At 33.7% G+C, this 11,655-nt stretch overlaps 1 pseudogene; it reads right to left on the bottom strand.

Moving 5' to 3' along the window:
• Positions 1 to 227: 227 nt before the first annotated feature.
• LOC127562404 (glutaredoxin-1-like) lies at positions 228 to 547 on the bottom strand (annotated as a pseudogene).
• Positions 548 to 11,655: the final 11,108 nt, after the last annotated feature.

Genomic DNA, 11,655 nt, shown 5'->3' with positions numbered 1-11,655 from the left:
TGGTGTGAATTTAGTGCTTCTTCTATTGGACTAAGAAGTTATAATATCCTAGATCATTTGGAAATGTGAAAGATAACAGAAGTAACATCTCCAGAAGAGGGAAAAACTTTTCTGGTTTGACATTTTAGAAATTAAAATAAAATGTTCTTCCAGAAACTGAAAGAGAGGCAAAATAGGCATGTATTCCAGCACATTGTAGAAGATTCCATTTTCCAAGTGTCTGGAAGTTATTGTAACATTCCAATTTGTTGAAGCTTTTGTAGCAATTGGCCATTCTGTTCCAGGGCTATGAGATCTGAGCATCCACCAATACAATCTTTACCAATAAACACCGAGGCACAGTTCTTACTCCTGTTAGCTGCTGCAAATAGTCTTGGATCACATTTGTATTACAGTGAGCTGTTATGTTGACAAATTCCAAGGACTCCTGTTTAATAGGCAATTGTTTGAGAAGCTCTACAGTTTTTCTGCAGTAAGAGCAGGTGGGCTTGCTGAAGACCATCATCTGTTCGGCTTTGATTTTGCAATTCATGAACTGCTGAGCCATGTTAACAACCTTTCTTATCTCCAACAGAGTAAATATCTAAACCCTCTATCTTTTTAAAAAATTGCTACACTGGAAAAATTTTTCCATTTAGCTCAAGTCACATTCTTTATTGGTATCCTTTGAAGAGGAAGGTATACTCCAAGCTTCTATCTGAAGACTTGACTCCTTTTACCAAATGCTAGATACCCAAAAGACCACTACAAATATATAGTAAGCAAACAGATCCATTTATTCAAACAGATAGCAACAGAATTCAGGGAAATTGTATGAATTGGAATATGTTAGACAATATAAAGAGTGAATGAGCTCTTCTATCTGGGATCAAAATATCTCAGCTCAATCAAGAGAGTTCTTAATCTCACCCAGAAGGACATTCTGCGAAGTCTTAAGGATGGCAAATTGAGTTAAAGTTTCTTTATGTTCCCAGTGTTTTCCAGTGTTTTTCTTCTTCCCAAAGTTGGTCCTGCAAAGAGTTTTACATCATTTGTGTGCCTATCCAAGGCAATAATTTCTCTCATTTCTAAAGTTCTCACGTCCATTCTCTTCTTCACACAGATAGTAATCTTTCCCTTGGACCAAGGGTAAAACACCCCATGGCAATCTCAGTTACAAAGATAACTTTATTTTCACATAAAAGTCTATACAGAACCCCATCGCCTTCCAGGTCTGCATATTTTCTATTGGGGGGGGAGCTTTTCAAACTTTTTCAACTCATAACTTTTTTTTTTGACTGAGAATTTTTTACTTGACCCTGGATATAAAATAGGTGTACAAATCAAACATTTACTAATAATAAATCATAATTTCATGAGTTAAGTGATCCCATATGGGGTCATGCCACACATTTCAAGAAGTTTTGTCCTGCATTATGGTTTCACATTTATCTGCTGAGGATCCAAATAGAATTCTTAGGAGTTATAGCTATTAGATTCCAAAGCAAGTTTACAAAGGGTCCACTAGAGGGAGCCTCAGATTGTCATATGAAATTCTTCCTTTGGGAATCTAGGTTTATTCACTGGGAACATATTTTTTATGCCAACTTATCTGGAGAAGCTATAATGTGGAAAACGGTTTTGATCATAAATGGGTTGCCTTTTGGGCTAAAATTTGTATTTACTTTTTTCCATTTTAAAAAACGACAAAATTGACATTTTATTCATTTAAAATAGGAATCACAATTCCTGCCCTATCTTCTCAGAGAATTATTGTGAGAATCAAATGAAATTATATAGACCTTTCCTTCCTTCCTTCCTTCCTTCCTTCCTTCCTTCCTTCCTTCCTTCCTTCCTTCCTTCCTCCCTCCCTCCCTCCCTCCCTTCCTTTCTCTTCTTTCTTTCTTTCTTCCTTTCTTTCTTTCTTTCTTTCTTCTTTCTTTCTTTCTTTCTTTCCTTCCTTCCTTCCTTCCTTCCTTCCTTCCTTCCTTCCTTCCTTCCTCCTTCCTCCCTTCCTTTCTATTTCTTTCTTTTTTTCTTTCTTTTTTTTCTTTCCTTCCTTCCTTCCTCCTTCCTCCCTCCCTCCCTTCCTTTCTCTTCTTTCTTTCTTTCTTTCTTTCTTTCTTTCTTTCTTTCTTTCTTTCTTTTTCTTTCTTTCTTTCTTTCTTTCTTTCTTTCCTTCCTTCCTTCCTCCCTTCCTCCCTTCCTTTCTATTTCTTTCTTTTTTTCTTTCTTTCTTTTTTTTTTTTTTTCTTTCTTTCTTTCCTTCCTTCCTTCCTTCTTCCTTCCTTCCTTCCTTCCTTCCTTCCTTCCTTCCTTCCTTCCTTCTTCCTTCCTTCCTTCCTTCCTTCCTTCCTTCCTTCCTCTCTTCCTTCCTCCTTCTTTCTTTCTTTCTTTCTTTCTTTTTTTTTTTCTTTCTTTTCTTTCTTTCTTTCTTTCTTCCTTCCTTCCTCCTTCCTTTCTCTTTCTTTCTTCCTTCCTTCCTTCCTTCCTTCCTTCCTTCCTTCTTCCTTCCTTCCTTCCTTCCTTCCTTCCTTCCTTCCTTCCTTCCTTCCTTCCTTCCTTCTTCCTTCCTTCCTTCCTTCCTTCCTTCTTTCCTTTCTTTCTTTTTTTCTTCTTCCTTTCCTTTTTTTCTTTCTCTCTCTCTTTCTCCTCCTCCTCCTCCTCCTCCTCCCTCCTCCTCCTCCTCCTCCTCCTCCTCCTCCTCCTCCTCCTCCTCCTCTTCTTCTTCTTCTTCTTCTTCTTCTTCTTCTTCTTCTTCTTCTTCTTCTTCTTCTTCTTCTTCTTCTTCTTTCTCTTTCTCCTACTCTTCTTTTTTTTTTTTCTCCTTTCTGGCTGACATTTGACCAAGGAGGTTGAGCTGTTGTGAATCTCCAGGTAGTGAAGGGATCTTGGACCCTCCTTTATTTGGAGCTGGAGTGAGAAAATGCTATTTGATTTAGCAATTACAAAATCATTAGTAACTTTGCAAAGGATATATATGTGTAAAAGAGAGTAATAGGTAAGACTAGGAAGAGGTAGGGATTTAGGTTATAAAGATCTTTGAATTCTAGAGGATTTTATATTTGATCCTGACTGAAGCCATTGAACTTTATAGATTTGGGAGAAGGGAAGCACAGTAAGATAAGTTTCCTATTGAACATTGCAAATGGGATATCCTAGAGATAATTTTATCTCAATATATCTAAAAACAAAACTCATTATCTTTTCCCCAAAACTCACTCTTTTTCCAAACTCCTCTTCTGTCAGAAGTATCACCATTCTTCCAGTCTCTCAAGTTGGTAGTCTTCCCATTGTCCTTTATTTCCCAAACAATACAATCACTTAAAACACTTAAAAAAAAAAAAAAACAAGAAAGAAGAAGAAAATTAGCCAAGACTGGGAGCCATTTTGTATGCTCTATTAGTTATCATAGACAACCTAATGGCCAGATTTTTGGATAATATGTTTCTTCATTCATAATTACGTTGGTCTTAGAATAACAGATTTATATGTTTTTTTTTTTTTGAAGTATCATTAATTGTAGTCTGTCTATCTTGCTAGAACCTATCAGTGCTGCTGCTACATTTGCATGCTCTTTAAAAACCCAAAGTTACTTCCTGTGATAAGAAGTGATTTCAGACCCTATATACACACATGTATATATAATTTTTAATAAATATAATTTTAATGTCATTGTTTTGTCTTTTCTCTTGGTAAATCCCTTTCTGAATGGAGCATATCAGGAAGATGATTGGATGAATTAAGGGTATTACCTGTGTTCATGAAACAGTTATTTTGTGTAATTCTCATTGGTCAATATTGAAACCTTAACATAAACATTAATCACTTCAATTCAGTCATAGCTAGTAGTTTGAGAAACTGGAATCAGCTTCATAAAATGTACACTGGGCAAGGAAAATGTGATGATCCCTCAATTTTAAGGCAAATTCAGTAGGGCATGGGCAGAATATATTCTGGGACATAAGGCTCTGTGTAGGAATATCACTCTATGGAGAGGAGGCAGCATACTGTTCCCAAAGTCAGAGACTTTAAGAACTACCCTGTTGAAGAGTACTTTCTCTTCAGTAAAGAGATGAGAGGGGGAGGGAAAAATCTCAGTTGGAAGTGGCTTCTGAGTAAAGGAATGGCGATATTGTAACTTCCTATTTTAACTTCAAATTATTTTTATTAAGTAGATACTATTTTCAATTATTTTTGGTGCCAGTAGTAGAGTTTAAGATCTAACACTTTTCTGTAAATTTCTGTGTCCTGTATCAAAGCTCAGGTCATTCTGTCCTTGTTATATTTATAGTTCCATTTCTTTTCAAGTAGGCTGATTCTAGGAACATTTATGTAGAAGAATGGGATAGGAAGCAACAGGAATTAAACCTGTTATTGATTATTAAAGCCCACATTTTGTTGTTTTTTAAAATATAGAAATATGAAAATTTTTTAACTGGAATACTTTCAAAATAGAATTTAAAAGTTCAAGGTGATTACATTTTAAATTTCTGACTAAGAAAAATATAGAAGTACACATGTTCCACTTTAGACCCACAGCTATTTTTCCTTCATTCAAAGATGCTTTATAAGCAAAGATGATGATTAGTGCTATACACAGCATTGATTGACCTTTAGAAAATGTTACTGAAGTGAAGATTTCTGACAACTGAAATTATAAAAAGGATTCCTTTCTCTAATGCCAAATTTATAGGTTTGAATAAGTCCATGTGGAAAGACGCCCATAACTGGCACTTAGGAGGCTGGGATTAAGTACTGGCTCTGCTGCTCACTTGTTTAGTGATTTTGGCTTCAATTTTCTTATCTGAAAAAGAGAGAGACACAGTAGACAGAGAGAGAGAGAGAGAGAGAGAGAGAGAGAGAGAGAGAGAGAGAGAGAGAGAGGTCACCTTGGGTAATCTCTAATGTCTCTTCCAACTTTACTGCTCTATTGCTTTTTAAAAAGTAGTAAAAAGGATCTCTATCATACCATCATAAACTGTTAAATGGAAATCTCTCAAATATGATTTAGCAACAATGCCACCTCTATTGTTAAATAAAAACTTGCAGATTCAGCAGTTAAATTCAATTTTATAACATGCTCTAAGTATTTGGTAGTAATGAGGAAAATCCTTTGCCACTTTTTTGTGAAAATAAACAAAACTATTTTTTCAAAATTGGGAATTTTGAAGGTTTGATTCTGTTTCTGTATTTTACTTTTGCATCTGCTTTGTGGTCAATGCATTTTCCATATTTTTGAGTGTTACCTGAGATTTTCCAAAAACTTTAACTTTCCTCAGGATGTAAAAAGAATTGCCAAAAGTGGAGTTGTTTTTTTTTTTTTTTTCCTTTTGGCTCAGTTCTTTCAATCTTGAAAAAAATAAAATCATTATTAGTCTGCCCATGTCATTTTCTCATAACAGATTCTTATTTTCACTTACAAAACCACACAGACTGAAAACATAATTGCAATCAGTTTCAATTTAAAAGTTAAGTAAAAAAAAATCAAGAACTACTTGCATCGAATGAAGTAATTGGCATTAAGTGCTACTTGGAGGAGCAAACCCGTAATTTCCAATTGACATTAAACTGGAAATCATTTCATGTCAGTTGGTATTAATTGGACCCACTTGCCCTAAATTAATATAAAACATTTTGGTACCTGGAAAAAAGTTTTTCCATGAAGCTGGATTTTCCATTAAGTTAATACTAAATGGGCATGATGAGATGGTTGAATAGCCATTGGGCAGCAAGAACTATTGATGATACAAGTTCACTGTGAGTGCAATAGAAAGAACAGTGGGTTTGGAGCCAAAGGACCTTAATTTTATGCCTATTTCATCTACCTTTGTGAATAAGACACTTAACCTTTCTAGGTCTCATTTTTCTTAACTGTAAAATATGGGAGCTAGAGTAGATGGCTTTGAAAATCTCTTTTAGATATAACTCTGTTGTGCCATGGCAGAAAATGCAGAATTGGAAAAAGAGAAAGTACCCTGGAAGAAGAGGGTAGCATTAGACATATTCAGCATGAGCAAAGAAAACCAGACCTGGGCAGTAGGGACACTCTAATTTCATGCTCACCACTCACATTTCACTGTGCCCCCTAGATACATTTGTGTATGTGTATCCATATAAACATATGTGCACATACATAGAAGGAGACTTGCTACTCTGTTCATATTTATTCTTCAAGACAGTACATATATCATATATACGTGTGTACATAACTCCCTCCCCCCTCCACACACACATATAAAAATAAAAATGAATGAATGATCTGTTAAGGAAAGGAGCTTTTTGTGATAGCAAAGAATTAGAAATAAAGTAGAGGCCCATCAATTAGATACTGACTAAACAAATTATAGTATATTAATGTATTGGAATATTACTGTGTTGAAAGAAATGATGAATGTGGTGAATACAGAGAAATCTGGACAATCTATATAAACTGCTACAGGGTAAAGTAAGGAGAACCAAGAGAATAATATGCATAATAATTTCAAAAATGTAACTGGAAAGGACAACTCAGAAAACCAAAGGTAACTTTTAAAATCACAAAGAGCAAGCATGGCTTGAAAAAAGAGATAAAGAAAACACTACTTTGTAGATGTACAAGGTCCATGAGTGTTGTTCATTTTGAGGTGTGCTGGAACCAATTTTTATGTTATATTGCCTATTTTTTTAATAGCTATTGGAGGTAGAAATTGGGTTCTCTGATTTTCTCCCTAAGTTCTTTATCATATCATCATAAACTGTGAATAGGAATCTTCTCACATATCAACTAGCAATAATATTAATAAATTTTAAAAAATTATTTAACAAAAATAATAACCTAAGAGAACCTTAAGAGTTCAAATCTGGCCTCAGACACTTAATATTTCCTAGCTGTGTGATCCCAGAAAGTTACTTAACCCCAACTGCCTCAGAAAAAAAAGGGGCATCTAGTTGGTGTAGTGGATAGAGCACAAGCCCTGAAATCAGAGGACCTGAGTTTAAATTTGGCCTCAGTCACTTAATACTTCTTGGCTGTGTGACCCTGAGCAAGTCACTTAACCCCAATTGCCTCAGGAAAAAACAAACAAAAAAGCTACAAATTATCTTTGTGAAATAAAAATGTGCAATAGCCTAATTCAAGTTTATAATTAAGCATTTAGTAGTAATGAGGAAAATCTTTTTGCCAGTTATTTTTGTGAAAACAAACAACTGTTAAAATTTCTGTGTAAGCATTTATAAATCAGAAATCAGCAAATGCTGATTAAAGTATGTCATGAGTACATTAGTTGATCGTTAAAACATTTACTAGCACACTCTTGTATGTATTACAAATATTTTTTAGATTTTTTTCAATGTATCAATTATATTGATATTCTTTTCCTTTTTTTTCTTTAACAAATGCTTTCACTAAATAGAATAGTGCTCTAGGAGTGAAAGGGGAAGAATAGGAAAAAAAATTATAATGATAAAAAAAATTAAAATTATTTTTAAAAGTGTTATTGTTGGGGAGCTAAGGCAGGCCTGAATAAGTAGTCACCTAAAACATCCTAAGAGAAGTATTGAGAGATACCAGAATCATGAGGCTTCCTTCTGGCGGCCCCATGCTACAACTATTTGATGACTGTGATTAGTTTCTTTCCACTTTTTGGATTTTACTCCAACACATTCACATTTAGAAGCTTACATGTTCTGGTATGATGTGCAGCTAGGAAAATTTTTATAACCACCTCATTTAATGCTGTTAGTATCCTTTAAAAAAAATCTGGGATCCAAATAAATATCACATTTTTAGCTTGTAGCAATTATTGGTGTTCTGTCATAGCACCTAGTGAAAATAGGACTTACTGGTCATATCATATGTAATATGATTAAAAAATGGTAGTCTGTTATCAGTGTAAAGAATGAGAAAGAGGTTTTCTGAATATACTTATCTTTATTTAAATTGTATGATGTTGTGGAAAATAGAACTAGAGATTACTTAATCTCTTTGCAGATGAGAAAATTTGCATATTCTTATTCTTCAAGACAAGCTTGTATGTTATTTTTTATTTGGACCAGGTTGCTCAGCATTACTTTGGGATTTTTAGAAACAATATAGTATAGTAGATACAGTGACATAGAATCTGGAAAACACAAGTTCAAATCCTTTTTCAGATACTTATTAGCTGGGTACCCTTAAGCAAATCATTTAACCTCTCTAACCTTATTTTCTCATCCATAAAATGAATATAATAATAATATCTACCTTAGAGAATCATTGTGAAAAGGGTGTAAAGTGCTTTGCAATTCTTAAATGAGAAATCAAATGCCTGTCATTGTCACTATTATTATTATTATTATTATTATTATTATACCACAGATGTTCCTGGAAGATTTAATGATTAAAATCCTACATTCTAAAGGAAGCTTTCCCTAACTATTCTTAAAATCTAGTAACTTCTCCTAATTATTTCCTATTTATCTTATATATAATTTGTATATTTACTTGTTTACTTGTCTTCCTTGTTAGACTAGATTTCTTGAGGGCAGGGATTGTTATTTGCCTCTTTTTGTTATCCTGGCACTTAGTACAGTGCTTAGATCAAAGAAGGCAATCAATAAATGCCTGTTGATTGGCTGACACAAGGTCAGGATTCATTTGGTGAGAGAGGGGTTATTAGAAAGAGTAATGTTAATGACCATGATAGTTGGCTGGTGATTAATGGGTAGGTAAAACAAACTATACTTCAACTTTTTATTCCTGACCAGGTCCCAGATTTGGGTCTTACTCTCTCCAGTCTCAGTAATTTACTTTTACAATCTTGAACTAAGCTTCAACTCTTCATTCTCACTTCATTGAGTTGATAAGTAATAGCTATTATATTCCTACAATATCTGTCTCCCATATGCCATTCTTTCCACCAATATGAACATCACCCTCATTCAGACTCTGTTTACCTTTCTTCTGGACTAACATTGCTATTATTCAGTCATTTCAGTTGTCTAACTCTTTATGACCTTTTTTGAAATTTTCTTGGCAAAGATACTGAAGTGCTTTGATATTTCCTTCTTCAGTTCATTTTACAGAGGGGGAAACTGAGTCAGGCAGGGTTAAATGATTTTTCCAGGGTCACAGAGCTAGTAAGTGTGAGTGGCTAAGGCCAGATTTGAACTTAGGGTCTTCTGATTCCAGTACTGATACTTTATCCACCATGCCACCCAGCTTCCCCAGCACCTCCATTCTTAAACTTACTTTATATTAATTTCCTGTATCTTCTAACTATCTGTAAACATGGCATATCTTTCCTCTCATCCCATGTAAACTCTCTGACAACAGAGACTTACTCTGTATCTGCATCACCAGCACTTAACACAATATTTTGTACAAAGAAGGTATTTAATAAATACTTGTGGACTAATTACAGAAAAGCATCCATAAGACATTCATTTTTTAAAAAGTGTATTAATACAGAAATATAAAACAAAGTTTGTTATTAGAGATTGAAATAGATCTAAATCATCTGGAACTCTTAAATGCTACCAAACTTTGCATTTAAATTTAGGGCACAATATCCTTTGGAAGATGATTTTATCACCATCACCATTATCTCATTTCTTCCCCCTTCTCTTTATTTTTCTTCTGTCTACCTTTTTTCTCTTCTTTTCCCTCCTTTTCCTCTTTCTCTTTTCCCTTTCCCTTATTTTCTTCTTTCTCTTCTTCCCTAATTCTTTCCTTTCTTCTTCATCTTCTTTTTCTCCTACTCTCATTTGTCTTCCTCTTCCCTCCTCTTCTCTCTTTTTCTTCACTATAATGTTATCCTGAAGTAGACAGCTTTGTTCATTTTTTTTAGTTCTGAGAAGGAAATACTATTAAAAAGGAAATGAGCTTTCTTGGCTCATAGTAAAGTTTCATAGTAAATATTTTGTATCTTTAAGATAAGTGTCTTTGTGAAATAATGGAACCAGTGTAATTGGAACAGTGGATCTCCACCCATTTGAAAGCTTTATTTAGTTTTGGACTGAATGTTGTTTTATTCTTCTGAAGAATAATTTATCTAGATTTGTATTCATATACAATCAAATCAAGTTTTTGCCATTTGGCCAAGGACTGTACAATAAAAGAGCTTGTCTTGTGGGTTTGCAATGGCTTCATCTTTCAATTTGATTTTTGGAATCCCACATTTCAAAAATGCTTTCAAGACTCACAAAGAAAAGAAAGCGTGTATTTTTTTTTTTCAAGGAGTGAGCCACTAAATAGTCGATAATTTTTGGAAAAAAATTTTTTTTTGCTTATGATGTGGTCTTAAGGAAGTTTTGTCTATTTTCCAAAAGAACTGGAGCATAGAGTTCTTGGATTTATATTATGCTTTTGAGGAACATAGGTCATCTGAGTGGAGATCTGGGGGCTGCCTAGAGCTAGAGAGGCTAGCTAGCTTTAGTTTTTAAAATTTTTTTTCCTTTTTCTCCATAACTTTTGAAAATGATTTGATGGTTTTATTTCACCCCTTGTCATTCTATTCTTTAGGCCTTGAACTTTTTCACATTTTGATGTCAGAAAGTTCATGCATTGGCTACTTTACATCTGATGTATTTTTATAAAACTTAAAAACATTTTTGTTTTTAGATGATTTAGATCTATTTCAATCTCTAATAACAAACTTTATTTTATATTTCTGTATTAATACACTTTTTAAAAAAAATGAATGTACAATTTTGGATGGAATGAGATTTGTTGGGACTAGAATAAAACTAAACTAAGACTTTAAACATATTTCTATGCTTCTAGATTGGGAACAAGGGTGGCATTAAAAAAATTTCTCCCCTAAAATTTATCATATTTTTGATAAATGATAAATATTTTGATAAAATTGATAAATTTGACAATTTCAATAAATTGTTGCTTGATACTACACAATGTGACTAGTAAGTTCAAGGACCTCAAACCTAGTTGGATGCAATTGATCCTTTTCTCAAAAGCATTCAGTGGTCTGTCATTATGTACCAAATACAATTCAAGCTCTTTGTGACTTTCTGTCTTCTGCTTCCACCTCTCTCTAACTTCATGATACTGCCTTTACTTCTTAGTCATTCTCTTATAAACATCTTATCATCCAAACAGCAAAATGGATGCTTCTATACCTTTAATAATATTATTTCCTCTTCTTGTAATGTCCTCTTTATTTACTATTCCAAATTCTATTTATCCTTCTAGTTCTAACTTGAAATGTTACTTTCTCCTTTTAGGAATCCTATAATTTTTTCTACTGGATAATTATCTCAATTTAACAAATACAAAATAATACAAAAAATACAAATAAACAAATATTAAAAAATTTAAAAACTATAAGCAAAATGCTGTGTTGGGCATTAGGGATTCAAAACCCTACATGAAACATCTTCTCCCATAAAGAACTGCATTCTATCGGGGGAATACTGTAAGAGAAGTATGGATATTGATCTGAACATAGATAGGTATAAGTTAGGAGTAACAGGGTCAAAATCCAGACCATGTGGGCTAGAAAAACTTGAGCAGAGATAAAATGCTTTCAGATGAAAAAATTAAGAAAAGCTAGAAAGAAGAGATATTATATAAACTGAAACTTGAATAAATATAATGACTGAAATATAGAATGAAGAGGCAATCAATATCTTTCTGGCAGGAGAGATGGTCTATTCAAATGCATGGGGATAGAAGATGGGATATTGAATCTTGGGAAC

This window comes from Antechinus flavipes, chromosome 4 (genome assembly GCF_016432865.1).
Source record: "Antechinus flavipes isolate AdamAnt ecotype Samford, QLD, Australia chromosome 4, AdamAnt_v2, whole genome shotgun sequence".
NCBI lineage: Eukaryota > Metazoa > Chordata > Mammalia > Dasyuromorphia > Dasyuridae > Antechinus > Antechinus flavipes.
This window is presented reverse-complemented; position numbering and strand designations above follow the sequence as displayed.